Here is a 17,373-nt window from a genome sequence, read left to right as displayed (position 1 = left end):
ATATCATTATATCATTATGCATACATCATCATCATGGCATTACATACATAAAGCAATACATCAAACAAATCATGCACACATATATAAACCTGCATTCATATGTTAGTATCCAACATCATAAATCATCATAAAGCATGCATATAAACAAAATATAGGAATAATCTCATAAATGCATACATATACATGTATCCATCCAAGCATAAACTCATAAATCATCATCCTGCAAAGCATCTATACATATCAACCTGCATATCATAACCAAACATGGGATCTCCTCATATATATATCATCTCAGGTATCAGAGTACAATGAAGTCCAAAAAATTGGCTACCAAGAGCCATCCAAGACAGTCCAAAATGACAATATCAAAATACATGCAAAATGCTCTCTCAGATACCACTCTGACCAGATGCTGCACCACCATCACCACTTGCTCCCCCGCTAGTCCCTACATCATCTGATCTATCTCTTCGTGGAGGACCCATCAAACCCCCACTAGCACCTACATCACTTGACCTATCTCTCCGTAGAGGACCCATCACACCCCCACTACTCTGAATCCTCTGAGACCACTTTGATCTAGCCTGCCGCATCTGTGAATAGCTTAGTGCTTGCTGACTAGTTGGCACCACCTGCTCATATAACCCCCGCCAATACTCTATCTCAGCCCGTGCTTGCCGAATCTCCCTCATCACCTCCCCAATAGGACCCTATGCTCCTACTCCAACTCGGACTCTCTCCTGCAGCTCTGCTGATCTCTCCACCGCATTATCCCTCTCATGCAGCACTATAGTCAGCTCTGACTCTCGTGCAAAATAGCTACACATCTCTAGCTGCAACCTTCGCCTCCAGATCCTCTACCTATGTCTCGGCTACTGTAAGTTGAGTCTGCAAATATACTAGCATATGATCCCGCATATCTCCAGTAGCTCCCTCCCCTATATCCATAGGTACACCACCTGTCGCTCCCTCGCTAGTGGCTCCCTCCCCTCTATCCATCGGTATCTCCCTCTCCATACCTCGACCACCTAATCTGACTCCTCCTGGCATCAATGTTCCCCGTGATATCTGCAATGGCAATCCGCCTATCCCTCTTTGCTGGATCTGACCACCTAAGCCACCTCCTCCGCCACCTCCACCATCTCCTCCTCCTCCTCCTCCTCCTCCTCCTCCTCCACCTCCACCATCCCCCCTCCTCCTCCTTCTCTTCCACCTCCACCATCCCCCCTCCCTCATCCACCTATGATCAGTCCTTGACCTCCTCCCCTCCTCCGTCTCCGTCCCCTCTCCTCCTCAAAATCGGGAATTGGCTCTGCCGAATTTGATATCCGAGGAATCGGGTGAGCCGCCATATACTACGTATACTCCTCCGACACCCCTGCATCTACCACCCTCGGCCGTATATCCCATGGTCTTGCCTGCAACATCTGAAACTCTGCCAATGCCTGATCATAACGAAGTACTGGCCCCCATGCATATCTCTCTCGGACCACTCTGGCGTGCTCTCCTGATCCCCTCGACAATCCCTGCTGACGTCCAAACTGTCTCATCACCCTGCTCGACACCTGTCTCTCTACATCGTAGCATGTCCTCCCAATGAGGAATTGGGTCATGAATACATATGGTAACACCTTTTCATCATCCTCCCAGTGCTCACACTCAATATAGGGTCTCCAAATCACTGCATCAAGATCATCCAGTGCCCGCCGCCACCACTCTAACTTCCCCAGGTGGGGCTGACTCATCAAACCACTATACATAAAAACATAGGGCTGGTCGACTGCTTGAAACTCTCAGACTCACTGGTCGAGTCACCGGTAAGTGCTCCCAAGCCCAAATATGCAGCAGCGTCACTCCCACTACTAATGAGCCCCTCTCGCGGTATACCACCTCATGTAGCTCCTGATATAGGTGCGCTAACACGCACAGTCCCTAGGCAAATCAGGTCCCCTCGGTCATCATCTGCTCTATCACTTTCCCCCAACCAACATCCAGATCGTGTGATCGTTTATCCAGACACAATAGCCCTCCCACGATCCCTGACAAAACTGATGGTAATGGCTCATACAATGCAGTGATATCCTCCCAGGCTATCAAACCGTCATCAATATACACGTCCTCATCGAAGAATCTCTACACCGCTAGAGTCCCCCATGATCTATCATATGTGACCAGCTCACCCCAAATGGGAATATGCAGGATGCGCCACACATCCTCTAGTGTCACAGTCATCTCCCCCTGTGCTAAGTGAAACATGCATGTCTCACTGTGCCAACGCTCTGCCAAGGTTGTAATCAAACCGTGATTCATCTGAATCATGGGCATATGCATCACATCATACAACCTAGTCACTACAATGCAATCCACTTTGGCCTCTATCAGTCGATCATGTAGCCCCTGTGTAGCCGGATGTCTCTCACGCAACTATAAGATGCATAGATCCTCCTGCACACGTGCATCAATCAATCATCATCAGTTGTTTTGTTTCAAACTTTCTTAAGTTTAAACCTAGACTATCAACAGATACTTTGATCAAGTATCTTCAGGTCTCAACAGGTAAGCAATCATGACACACCTAGACTTCAACAGACGTTTATCCTAATGACCTAAGTCTCATCAGGGCTGCTATGGTTAAAAACAACTCTCACTTCACATCCATATCCATCCATCATTGGCATCGGGAGATTTTTGTTCACACAAACTAGGGCATCTATTTTCCTAAACAAAAGTGCTATCTTGCAAACAAAAGCACTACTTTCTAGACAATAGTACTAATCCCCTAACAAAAGTGCTTAATCAACCATACAAAAGTGCTCAAACTACAAAAGTGCTACAAGACCTATGCAATAGCGCTACCACACATCAAAAACGCTCAATTGACCCCTCAATAGTGCTACACAAACAATAGCACTCAAACATGCATACAATAGCACTCATACATTCAAAAGCGCTCAAACAATAGCACAATAGCGCCATTGTGACACAAAAGCGCTAATTCATTGGACAACAACGTCAAAACATAGTTTCAGTGCTATTGTCCTGACTCAACTTGGACTCAACAAAAAACATGTAAAAAATGCATAAAATTCTTAATTTCAAATTTGCCTACCATTGGTCCATATTCCTTTGGCTGCCGGAATCAACGGACTCGCTCAAATCGGTGCTCTGCAATGAGTATTAGCATCCTGACTGCTGCTCGCTCCTCCAATATGTCACTATCAGAGCTCTAGTTTCACTATGGTTGCGGATTCAAATGACCTTGTTTTCATCCCTTTCTCCCCATATAAACCCTTCGTCGTAACCCAAATTTTCCCCCGTGAACTTGCTGAGCCTCCCATTTCTCCATTTTATCTCCGATTTCTTCTATTTTTCACCCGCATTGCTAACTTCGTCTCTTCTAGCACCCTATCAATTTTCATTCTTTTTCGAGAGATCGCTCGATTTTTTGAAATTTTCAGCCCATCTCTCGAGGGGGCATACCACCCATTAAATCTACATTTTATGGGACATTTCTTCACACTTATTTTTCTTTCTTTGAAACGACGCGATAAACCGCACCGTCTCAAAGAGGGGCAAATGTAGTCACATAAATCTGCCAATTTTTAATTAAATGAATATTTGCTATTTATTTGATTAAAAATCCACTAGCCATCAGTTAACTAAATTAATATTTAATTAATTCATCTTCAAACATTCCCCTATTAATTAAATCAATTATTCAATTTATTTTAATTAATTCATTATACCAAATTCACAATCAATTAAATGAATAAATTCTATTTATTTAATTAAATTCTCCTTTTCCTCTTTTAAATAAATTAAATAAAACATTTATTTAAATCATCATCCCTCCCACTTGCATTTTCCTACAAATGCAACTTGCACCTATTTATTGAAATAAATGAATTTTTATTTTAATAAAATCCTATTTTCCCTCACCCACCAAATCCACTTGCACTCCTAAACCCCCTTCTAGATTCTTCTAATCCTAATCAATTAGCCTAATCTATTCCCTAATTATTGTCACATTTCTAAGCAACTTGGAGTCACTTCTCAAAGACTTCAAAGTCTTTGAAAAACATTAAATGCTTTGTGTGTTCAACAATTTAACCTCTAAAGTCTTCCAAAACCACTAATGGCTCTTACATGACCATTAATAGCTCTTACATAACCATTTATGGTTAATTCAACTATGACTCATGTGTCTCCTCAAACATTTATTGCTTTGACCATGGTTATCCCTTTAGCCTTTGCACAAGAGTTTATCCATTGGATAAAAGCTTTATTCTTTGAATAAAAAATTTATTCACTCAACCCAACCTTGACCTTAACTCCCAAGTTAACTTCCAGGTCATGTCAAGCATTTAATGCTTATTCCCTCTCCTCTCAACCCATCTCATGTTGACACTTGTCATCCTGAGATTGGGTTGAAAGTCCTCACATGGATTGAATATCATTCAATCCTGACCCTTGTTGAGATTGCTCAATCTCAACCATCAATTGCTCCATTTTTCTTATAAATAGAGCCCATTTCTTCATAATCCAGATCTTGAAAACTTGTATGCATTTAATCTATAGAGAATTTTAAAGAGCATTTAACATACATCAACTAATATATATATTGTTGTTTTGGCCTAAAATAAATCATTTTAGCATTGTAGCATCTAATATTAGCTTGTTCACATTTGCATAGCATTTAGAGTAAACATTTACAAACTCGAACCTCCATAAGCATCCATAGTGCAAAAAACTACTGAGAGATACACTAATTTGGAACTTGGAGAGGAGAGGAACAAAGGAGAAGGAGCTAAGAGCATGTTAGGAGGTATTTGGAGTTGCCTCGTTTTATTTACCTTCTTAGTTAAATATTCTTTCATGTTCTTGGTGTCTCTTTTGATATGCCTGCTTAGGTTAATCTTTGGTTGAATAACACTAACTTTAATCTTTGTTTCTTGTGTTTTTTGTGTTATTCCACCACAGGTTTTAATCTAACATTGTCAGTTTTGTAGAGCATTAGTTATTATTAAAGGGTTCTTCCTGCGCGTCATCCCCTACAACTTTCGGTCTGAGACGTTTCCCAAGAAATAGACCTATGTTTTCTTGCTGACAAGCCGAACATTAGTATCTATTTCTTCATAAGCTCCACCGTTAAAGATTGCAATATGGTAAAAGAATGTCTGAAAAGACATATTTATAACAAAATTTTGACAGATAGATGACCAATGCTCAGAGCTCATGCCTCCCCAATTCCAATGTTTCTGTCATGTCTCCATTAATTCGCGTCATGCGAATGGGATTGTCTTTAGGATACCGGGGTCTTGTCAGTTACCTCGGGGGGAGAAATGGATGTAAGCAAAGAGCCATGCATACATTCAGGTATGTCACGCTTTAAATATTAGGTTTCGCTAGCCTGTTTCAGCCCGCAAGATCATTATTTCTGATCGATCCCCTCGATCAAAGAAAAGATTTACTTAAGGAACGTCCCTCAAGTAATATTGAATTAGCCAAAGGTTTTCTAGGGAAGATGAAATGACGGTGCCCTTCATCTGCAGGGGTTTATTGCAGCAACAATTTGAACTGATGCGCGTCTAAGTAGGTCCTTGCCATTAAGCACTTGGATTTCATGAAAATCAAGGCACGTTATTCTTTTAAAGCTTGAGGTTTTCCCTCCTATCGGTCTGTTTTTCTGTTTTTTGAAGAACGAGGGAAAAAAAAGACGAGGAAGGTTTTATCTACCATCTTTAGTTTTCTAGGAAAAAGAAGGAAAATTTTCTGCCTATAATGGATTCTGAGGCCGCGTTCGCAAGTGCTATTCCCAAAGGTTTCTGGGTTAATGTTTTTGAAGAACTATCTTTTTCTGTGCATGCTATCCCTCCAAAGAAGGAGTATCCAAAGATGAAGGCCAAGGCTAAAGCGACAACCCAAAATGTGCCTGTTGTTCTGGATTCTTTGGAAAATATTTGCGAGCTTGAGATCCGTAAGCAGCCCAAAAACCTCAGAGAGGCTACTTGTTCGAGGATGTTGCATCATAGAAATGATCCTCAATCCGTGGCGGTGCGTTTCTGGAAAAGTGGTGTTCCTCAATCCTTGGTTCCCGTAGTCCCATATTGCCTTAAGCTCATAGCAGCTTATGCGGAGGTTTTTGATCCCACCTCGTGCTCTGTTAGCGGCTCCCTCCTCAGATTGGTCATATCTCTAGAAGCCATTAGGGAGATTCTACGCTTCCCAAATTTTGAAATAACAAAGGTTTTCTCAGAAAAATCCATTTAGGAATTCCAGAGCACCAGGAGAGACGCTTTGACCTTCTGTCAAAGTATCCTCAATCAAAGTCTTTCGGGACCTAAAGCAAGATGACCTCAAAGATATCTTATCTACCCTGACATGGTTGTATGGTCATGACAACGACCGGGATATTACAACTTCAATCATGGGTTTTCTCTTCAAATGTAGGAAGCAAAGAGAGCCTTTTCACTTTGACTTCTCTATAACTATCGCTAGAGCCATCATTAAGCAATTATCTGAGTTCCAGTAGCTGCGGCGCTTTAGATTCTCTTCGGTATTGGTACACCTTCTTTTGCACCAAAATGAAGCTTTCTTCGCACAATTCATGCACTTGGCCACTTATGACGAGTCGAGAAACATAATGCCAATGTCTTGCTGGACACCCTTGCTGCTGACCTCTTATGATTCCTATCAATTTTCAGATCTGTTCATGGCTCCTGTACTCAAGGACTTTGGAGTGATTCCCAATGAGCCATTAGCCTGTTTCTCTCAGATTTAGATGAACTAGATGCAAAATGAGCGTCCTCCTTGCGACTGGTTTGTGGGCCGTGATTTTTCTTTCATCCGCGTGCATGGGTTCTCTGAGGAACCTTTCTAGCTTCCCACTTACGTAACTGACCAAACCCTGGCCATTGAAATGGCAAGGCAGTTGGTGAGAATCGAGCAAGCCATTGGCTCTGGAAAGAATGATACCTCTATCACCGAAGATAACAAGGCCATTGACCCAATCACTCTAGTAAGAAGAAAAATTGCCAAGGAAACCCTGACGTAAAAAATGGTGCAACTTGGTTTTGTAATAATTGATGACTCTTGGAGTTATGACCCCGATGGTTGCTTAAGAAAAAGAAAGAATGCCGTTAGGCATGAGCCTTGGAACTTATGGGCAGAGTGCACAAACCCCAGGTTGATGACCCGAACCTATATGTGGGCCCTGATGATTTTCCTATTTTAGAACGCCCCCCATGGCTAAAGTTCTATTCTCTTGTGCAAAGGTTCAACCCCGTGAAGCCTATTCCTCGGGCGTTGTTGGAAAACATGAAGACTTTAGCTTGGTCCAGAAAGAAAAGGGAAGATTTTTGGGTTTATCGTCAGGAGGTAAATCAACCTAGAGCCAGCCTCGAGAATGCATTCCTGGATGAGCGTTTTGAGAAAGAATGGTGTAGAGTAAATAAATCTGATGATGAGACAGGTGATAGTTCCTCACGTAAGGACTCGTCTCCCGATGTGGCTGCCCGAGAGGGTGTTGAGGTTATAAATATCAAAGGGCAGGAGCCGGAACCACAAACTCTTCTTCCTTTAGATAGTGCAGCTAGCAGGCCTCGTTCATAGGCTAGTAAGAGGCGGTCCAAGAAGCAGTCCTTCGAGAGCCCTCCAAATAAGAAGCCATATCTTAGCATGTCAAGAGGAAATCCATCCTCTCAATTTTGACAACATCTTTAGATCTTCAACAACCGCCTCCTTCTGCTATTCAGGTACGTCCTTTTTTCCCTTTATCTCTAGCCTTCCAAAGAAGAAGCCATATCTTAGCACATCAGGAGGAAATCCACCCTCTCAATTTTCGACAACATCTTCAGATCTTCGACAGCCACGTCCTTCCGTTGTTCAGGTACGTCCTTTTTTCCCTTCATCTCTGGCCTAGGATATTCTTTCGACTATCCCCATGACCGTAATGCAAACATCAGTCCCTAGTGCTCTCACTCTAGCCCCAACAGGTATGCCGGTCGATCCCTAAGATGTGCTCCTGCAGGCTTCTGTCCCTTTCCTGGACACGACTTTCATATCTACAACATTTCCATCACCTGTGTCAGAAGTAACCCCTATGTTGCATAGGCTAGGTTCTGAAGAGTCATCTCCCCAGGCTATGGGTGCAGCGTCCTCAGGTCCTTTCCCATTACAGGGTTCCCCTTTTGTCCTATTATTTTTTCCATTGGCTCTGGCCAATCCCATCCGACCTGCTTTCGCTGGACCCATTTCACATTTTCCCTTTGCAGTCCCTCCTGGTGCAGCTTTTGCAGGTCAAGCCATTAATCATCTAGATGATTTCCAATAGCAGATCATTTATGATAGAACTGCTAGCCTAAGTAAGACGAGCAAGCGAAAGGAAAAGGAAGGTGTTCATCTAGCCCGCCCTCATTTACAAACACACTTCAGTGAGCAAAGGGATTGCCTCTACTTTGCAAATCTAGTTCCCAAGGTTGACAAACTGGAATCTCAGATGAGACCAGATGACTATGCGCTACAAGCCATCGACATTAGTTTTGAAAGTGCCATGACATTTGACAAGGTCAGAATGATGGAGGAGACTTCAAAAATAGTATCCACAGATTTTATCAAGAAAATTCATCATCTGGAAAAGCTCCAAGTAGAGAATGTTAATCTCCAAGATTCTCTTACCCAACAAAGGAAGGAAGATAAAGCCCGGGGCTCAGAAATAAATCATCTGCAAAGCTTGCTAGCTCAGGCTGATTCAGAGAAAGGGAAGTTGCAGTCGGCTTTTAACAATGTGAGCTCTCAACTAAAAGGCCAAGAAGTGACAAGGAATGTGGCTTTGAAGGAATTAAAAGAGAAGGATGCAGAAATATAATAGTTAAAGGCTGCCTCTAGGGATGTTGCCCAGGTCTAGATGCAGCTGCACGAAGAAATCCTTCTTAAAGAAAATTATGCCTATCAACTAAGTGAAGCCCAGGTATCACAGTCTGAGGAAAAGACAAATTTTGAAGGAGAGCTGAAAGAGAGAGAGACTAGTCTTGGACAATCTGGTGAGCGCATTTTAGAGTTGGAGACTCTATTGTGACATGAACAAGATCATACTTTCAGCTGCAGCAAGTCGTTAGGACTGAGGAGGCAAAGATTCTTACTTTGGAGAATCAAGTGGCCATTAAACAAAGAAAATGCAATCGGCTCCAGCAGGAGATGATTGCGAAAGATAATGAAATTTTGTGATTGCTAAGCATTCCACCTCCGCAGTAGATTTCTCTAGATTTTTCTACCATGTTGACAGAGGTGTATGTTTCTCATTGGGAAAAGGTAAAATAGTACTGTCCATCTCTACAGCCGGTGTTAAGATTCCTTAGTGACACGCAGTCCCTTTGTACTGAGGCCAACGCCCTTATTAGTAGTTCTATGCTTGTCATCGGTCCTAAGTTCTCGGGCAGCCCAAGGTCTTATTCAGTTGTTGTATTCCACCTAGGATGAGGGAGTAAGGGAGAAAGGGATTGCTGACTGCCGATAATTGATCAAAAAGACTAATGTTTTCGTAAACCAGCATAGGATAATCATGTAGGCTTCAGTGGCCTTGATGCCTTTGCAACTTTCAGTTCCAGATATCAAACGACATTTAGAGAGGTTCATTTCTTTGGGCCTGCCCTCTCCATTACCTATGGATGATACTATGCTAAGGATTGAACAAGTATTATAGCAGGTCAAGTATTTGCAACAAGATAGAGCTTTCTTGCAGCACCTGGGGAATCCTATTTTGGTGACCGAGGTGGAGTGTCTTTTGCACCCTCTGGCCCAGCTCTCTGCTCTCCTAAAGTAGGTCTAGGATGAGCTTGTACCCCTATCTTTTGATGAAGTAATTTGTTTGGATCAATATTTTAAGATTTAGAGACGCAAGCTATGCTCTCTGAGGAGGAATGGTTGCCTTTGCAACAGGCCTTCGATCTGCTCCGTCCCGTTGTGGCATGAAATTTGGTCTATGAAGCCAGTAATTTTGGGTTCTCCTATTCCATGGGCAGAATTTCCCTGTTAGTCACCAATAAATGTTCACATTAAAATTCCCCGGTCTAAGGTTTGTCGCTGGGTTCTCTGGTTGGTTTTGCCTTTTTATTTTCCAGCAGCATAGGGTGCATAGGACAATTGTCGACATGGTGTTACTCCCTCGGTCCGTATTTGGCGTCTAATTTTTGAAGTAGCACGATAGTGACAAATGGAAAGGCATGCTGACTTGTTTCTTTTTCGGGGCCCACCTTTGAGCGCAATAAGTGAGCAGTTTCCCACATTTTTATAATTTTCTAGCAGCTCGTCTGCAGTTAGCAAAATCTTTTCGGTTGGTGGCAGTATGCAGACCGTTGCAGGTGAGAAGTGGAATTCGAGGGGCGTTTTGCTAGGTGTGATCTCCAAAGTGACACGACATGTTTTTCTATTCAGGGAGGTTATGCCCTTTTGGCGTGTTTTGGGAGTTGTTTTCATGAGCTGAGTGCTCTATTTATGCTGGTTTTTTCCTTGTTGTAGGGGGTTCAAAACTTTGAAAAAAAAACAATTAATTTTGCTAAGTAGAAGTTTCTTTTCAGCCTTTAAAACTATTATTGTTGGTTTGAAGAAGGTTATTCAAATTGTGCTTGCGGCCTTTATGACACCTCTTTCAGTATGCCTTTGATGGTCTTTTCTATGCTATTTTGTTGAAGTTCCAATAACTTTGGGAATATATCTATCTAAGATTTTGCCGATTAAACTATGTTTCACACTTGTTATCTGGTAAATGCATGATGAGTATTTCCTTATGTCGCAAAGAAATTTGATTGTATCTTTGGTTATTTTCTTGATCCAGACTTGTAGATTGTTGAATGGGCTTATGAAAGTCATATGTTTTTGGATTTTGCATGCTCATGTCTTTTAATGATCTAGTGTATCACCTTAGTAGTCTAGTTTTTACTATTTTAAAGGTGTTTCTTTCTCCCCCTTTCCTCAAAACACCAAGGAAGAGAAAACTTCTCAATCCCAAAGGTCAATTAGTTGAACCTGCACAATCGGTCCCCCACCACTAAATTTCCCATAAGACTGTTTGTTTCCAAAGTAAAATTCAGAGTCAATAGTTCCATTTTTGGCACGCCCGATGGGACTAATTACTTGAAATGTATTTCAGCTAGTTTATGAGTCATAGGCCTGCCACCAGGAGTCAGACGGCTTTAAACCCTCACCTTCTTTTTCCTCCATTGGTGACCGTCCATTCAACCACAATTTTGCCTTCTCAGGGTTTTCCCACAATCATACACGCTATGATGGCACAAGTTCCTCCCCAAAATTTTGTGACTTGGGATAATGCTAGCCCCCTCATTCCCCTAGTTCCACTTGTGGTTTGGGGAACCATCCTGACAACCGCACTTAAGGTCATTCCTAAGTTCACAGGAGAATGTCATAAAACCCCTGGGGAGCATCTGTAATATGTAGCTACTATCTGCACTGTCCATGACATCATCTAGCATGAAAAGAAACATCATTATCACTTTGAATATAGCTAGAAACGAAGTTAATAAAATAAGATAACATATGCATTTCAAAATTAATAAACTTAAACTTAAAAGGGAATGCATAAATTTATTGGTCGAAGGCCGATTAACCATTAAATGGGGTTTGGGGCAGTGCCCCAAATTTTTTTTTCGGAAGAAAGGGAAAGATTTAGAATTGTCCTTTTTTTAGGGGGACATCAAATGATAAAGAATTATCTAAAAATATTACAAGAGAAGTGTTCACATTGGGTTCACCAAAATATAAAGGAGGGAATTTGTCACCTCCAAGATGATGAATCTAAGAGGACAAATCGATGCGCCACTACCTCACTTAAACTGGCACTAAGGGTGAGCCAGGGGATAAAAATGAAAAGCTAAGCTAATAGATTGCAGATGGGACTCCCAGATGACTCTGTTGAGTCTCTGCTCTCAGGATGAGTGCATGGAGTTGGGACACTAGCACTACACACTATCATCCAGTATGGACAGAACATAGAAAACCCTACAGGGGTAGCAAATACAATTATAATATTAAATAAACACGGAAAAACAAAAAGATAAGCTAATAACACAGAATGAGAAATATTAGAATGATTTGAGAAGAGGGAAAAGAAGGAAGCTCACAACTGGTCTACGATTGAAGCCTCCCATTAAATGATATTCTTTCTATGTTTATAAATCTGCACACAAGCAAGAAGGAAAATGTTGGGGGTTGTGTTTTGGAGTCTTCCTTAGTTAGAACCCCGTTTTAGTGCTTCCACCTCCACAGATAACCCATATAGATAGATAGATAAATAAAATAAATGCAAGATAAGATAAATGATAAATGATAGAAGAGGGATGTGATAAATCCTAAGATACTCAAAGATGAGATAAGTAAATAGATAGAAGCATATTACCAAAGCAGCTTGAGAGAGCCAAGAGAGTTGCAAGAAATTATTGTGAAATCTTGAGTGTTGTACCAAGATAAAGAAAAAGAGAAATTTGTGATAGCTATAAGAGAGAGAGAGAGAGAGAGAGAGTGTAAGAGAGTCTAAGAGATGTTTAATAACCAAGAGAGCTTGAAAGGAGAGAAAAGATAGATTTAAAATGATATAAGAGGAGGGAAAAGAGGGCTGACGGGCCATTTGAAAGGTTCATAGTTGTTTCCACAGACATATGTAGGTGAAAGTGGAAAGGAGCACTTAGAAATGACATTTGAACGTTAAGATGTCACCAGGATGAATGCGCGGCTCGTGGATGTCCATGTGATGCACTAGTGTCCAAATGAATCACACTTAGAAATGAAAAGTGGCAAGAGAAATAGGCAGCTAACATGAAATAGAAGATGAAGGATAACTGTTGAAAGGTGTCTTGAGCACCCTAAGAGAGGGAAAATGTTGATGCAACGACTGAAGTGAGCCTACTCAGGTGTTAGGGGAACGGATACCAAAGTGGTTACAAAAGATGTGGGTCAAATTAAAAAAGGGTATGCAATTTTTGACAGTATAACTATGAACCATTTCCAATATTTTTTATTGAGGAACAACCAGTTAGGTTCAACTCTAGTCCTATAGGAGAGTTGAGCATTGTGACTGATTGTACCCTTTTCATATGTGATTGGATATGACTAGATATGATAGAATTGAAGATTTGGGAACTAGGTAAAATGCTATAAAATTAATAAGATTTAGTATAAATAGATAGAAAAAGAATAAAAAGTCATCACAAAAGTATAGAACTAAAAATAAGGCATAGAAAGGATTCTATCACTAATATCTAAGCCTAATGCCAGTGAATTGTGTTTGAAACCCTAGGCCTAAAGGTGTTTCTGTCAACTGGAACTTTGGATTCTAGATTAGGATGCTTTGTAGCTCATTTCCTCCAATATTTAGCCAAAAAAATTTGGTCATATGTGCAAATTGGTATAGACCATGGAATTTTTCTTATTGAAAACGTGGAATTGTGTGTAGTAGTTTGCTTTGCACAATCTCACAATTTTAGCTATTAGATCTGGAATTTGCACACATAAAAGAGGAAACAATGTTGGGTTGTATAGGGGCATACCTAAGTCAAATCCTGGGTAAGCCTTTCCACTTACAAAATAGCAATTGTGGATGAAAGAGAGCTTACCCTTAGTAGGGCAGAGTCTATAAACCTTAAGGAAATGCATTGACAAATGATACCTTGATGTAATATTCCTTGCTTTGAAGCCTCACATTAAGCTTAATATTCCTTCATATTAGTTAATGCATGCCTTTGATCATGGAGGAACACAAAAACTGATCATGATTACTAAACTTGAATGCTAGGAATACTGTACTTCAAATTTATCAATTGCCTTGAAGATGCTTGATTAAATTGCTCAATTGGAATGATATGAAAGTTATCTCTAAGAGATAAATGTTCAAATGAGGTAGGGAGTTGTATTTATACACAACTTACACATTCTAGGTTGAAATTTCAAAGAACGCAAAATTCGAGAGCACTTTCCCAATTCTTATTTTCTCGACCTTTATAGATTCAAATTTGGGCCCAAAATGACTAGACCATGGTGCTAGCTGCCCTAGTCAAGGAGGTATATAGTGCTTGGAACCATAGTCCTGGAAACTTGAGCTGGGATAAAGGTCAGTGAGAATGGAATTGTGTTGGGCTTCCAAAATTGGCCAGTAAATGAGCACAATTAGACATGGAATAGGGGCACGAGGCACAACCACTAAATTGAGCTTAAAATGAATGTGAAATTGTAGAAGGGTGCAATTTATGACACTACATATATCCCCCTCTTTAGTGGGAGTATGAAATTATGTTCATACTCTTGATAAAGTATAGGATAACATGAAAATATATTCACCAAGACATTAAAAATATAAGACAACACCATGTACCCAAGATTTAGGATCTTATAAATCTAAAATATCAAGATAAATGAACCAACATGATCCACATAGGTTACACATACACATGGATGATGTGGAAGAAAATAAAGATATGGCATTATAGGGCTAGTAAGGAATGCTTACTAGGATGCATATAATAAGAGGCATGACATCTAGGTTTAGCAATGGATGCTTAGTAGGAGTCATGTTAGAGAAGAGAGAGTCAAATTGGTCTAGAAAGATGTATTATGCTAGTAGATACTTGCTTAAAACAAGATTACAAAGAAAAATCTATGTTTGCAATATAATATAAAAAATATGATTGTAATAAAATGGGTGTTGCAATGTGTACCAAGCATATATCATGGTGGGTGATCAAAGTGCACAAACCTATCTTGTGGTTTCTACACAAAGTATAAGAAATAGTGGAGTTTATGCCCCCACATTAAAGTGATTGCATATTCCTTACCAAGAGAAATTTGTTTAAGGTAGCATATATGTATACATAACAAAATAACATCACAACAGTGAAATGCACCTAAGCATATGAAAATCAAAGGAAATAGTCACAAAACATGAAAGAGCACATAAGGGATCCACTATCTTGGGCTAGTATGTGCATCAAACAAATCATTATATCAATTATGATTGTTTCGAATTGACCTCATCCCCAAAGGTAGTGGAACTACAAGAATAATTGGATAAGAGCACATACTATTAATAAGTCTTTGGTCAACATAGAAGAGACTAGAAATATCTCAATGCTTTGCATCATCCATAAGTAGACAACATAAAAGCACAAATATGACATAACATGTGTATGGCATATAGAATAATTGAAATACAAATAGAGGAATGTCAGAATAGAATTTGTCCCTTTGTATATTTGTGCCAATTTAGCAACAAGGGTCATCCAAAGAGATATTAACAAACAAAAATGACATGCCAAGAAGCAGATTATAGAAGATCACATTACGTGCAAGCAAACACACAAAATAAAGAATCTATTGCACAAATGAGCTATTACAACAAATCATCTGCTTCACAATATTTCTCAACACCATTTAGGGATGGTGGAAAAAATGTGAAAGGAGATATAACTAGTACGCTAGTTGGATCTATCTCTAATGCCAAACAAGGATCATGCTCTAACAATGAATCATAATGTATCTCACTAGGTGCTAAATAAATGCTTTTGAAAACATGGAAGATACGTCATCATTAGCATTGTGAACATCCTCAACTATATCATTAGAATAATCATCTAAATTGATCACAATAGGAGGTTTGATAGGAGGAGGAGGAGGAGAAGAAGAACCATTTTGAATTGACAACTTCAACTTTTGATGGGTTGGACAAGGTAAGAATCCTCAATAGGCATGGGAGATCACAAGGAATGCTAATAAGGCATGATCAAATCAGGATTTGAATGCTTAAAGTAAAAATCAATTTTGAAAGAAATACCACGAGCCTTGGAATGAGATCTTTGTTAGTATTCTCTCTCACTATGATTTATTTAGTTATAACTTAAAAATTTTGTAGAAGAAGGTCGGGGATCACTCAACATTGATTTCTTTTTTTAATTTTCTCAAGAAATAGGAGGAACAAAAGGAACTGTTATCACAAAATCTCGCACCCTTGCTAAGCTATCAACTCAACAACCTTGTGAAACATGGAAACAACCTTGAAGTGTGGGACCTTGTGCAAGGGGGTTGAATCTCCGGAGAAGGCCAAATTCCTTCTCTATCTAGGTGCAGGTGTTGAACCAACTCAACACTTCAAAACTAACTCCTAAGCCTATCCTAACAAATTGTAGAGGAAAATGGAATAGAGAATGCTTGAAACAAAAGTGAGGTGATGCACTGAGAAAATATTATTTCTCTCCCTATCGAAATGGAATAAGGAATCAACTGAAATACCCCAGAGTCGATGCACAACTTCAGTTGCATAAGTGACCCAAACACATGCATAGAGGTTGGAATTTTGCTAAGTGTCAAGAGGGCAGAAGGATTCCCGAAAGTCACACTCAGAGAACAAGTTAATGCAACATATATGGATAGAGGAGCCACAACATACACTTATAATGGAGGTAAGGAAACATACACAACATGTACAAGTTGAAAGAAGGAAAGAATGTAACTTCAATCCATTCGAAGGCCAAAGGCCAATCTTATAGTTGCAAAAGTGCAAAAATGATTACAAGTCTTCAAGAGAAGATAAGAGCATAAGAAAGCTCAAGGTAGCATGGAGAGAACCCTTTACAATGAGGCTTAACAACCTTATATAGAAAAATGGGTTACAATGGTGATCATGACCCCTGCATGTCAGTCTAGAAGTGCAGGGAAGTACATGCACTTTGATTGTACATTCAAGCAACCTAGGCATACCTCAGAAGGCAATTCTAAGGAAGGTGGACTGATTAACCTTCCAAAGTCAAACATGACATAAGTCACCCAACATGGCCCCCGTACCTCCCTCGATAGAAATCCTGCCAAAAACACATAATGCACCCTTGTGGATCCACAAAAGAAAGTGTAAAAGCCACCAAGCTGTCGAAGTATTAAAAGCCTTGAGTGTCAATCATGCCATCCAAAAGTGTTGCCAGTCAGAAGGAAATACAAAGACTTTGGAAGTTCGAACTCCCGTAGTGAGGAAAACAAGGGAAGAACTTTGGAACCTCGGGGTTCTAGAGTTCTGGGATAGAGAGAAGAAGAGAGGGAAAAAGGCTTTTGGAACTTTGGGGTTTCAGAGTTTTGGAAGAACTAGAGAGAGAAGGCAAAAGGAGAAGGAACTTCAGAGCCTCAAGGTTCCAGAGTTCTGGGGAGAAGAAGGAAGAAGGGGGAGGAGGGAACCTCAAAACCTCGGGGTTTTGGGAAAGGCAAGGAAGGGAACTTTGGAATGTCGGGGTTCTAGGGAACTATGCAAAGGAACTTTAGAACCTCAGGGTTCTGCAGTTCCAAAAAGGGAAAGGGCTAAAGAGAGAAGGGGAACTTCGAAACCTGAGG

The sequence above is a fragment of the Cryptomeria japonica genome, chromosome 11 (genome assembly GCF_030272615.1).
Source record: "Cryptomeria japonica chromosome 11, Sugi_1.0, whole genome shotgun sequence".
Taxonomy (NCBI): Eukaryota; Viridiplantae; Streptophyta; class Pinopsida; order Cupressales; family Cupressaceae; genus Cryptomeria; species Cryptomeria japonica.
This window is presented reverse-complemented; position numbering follows the sequence as displayed.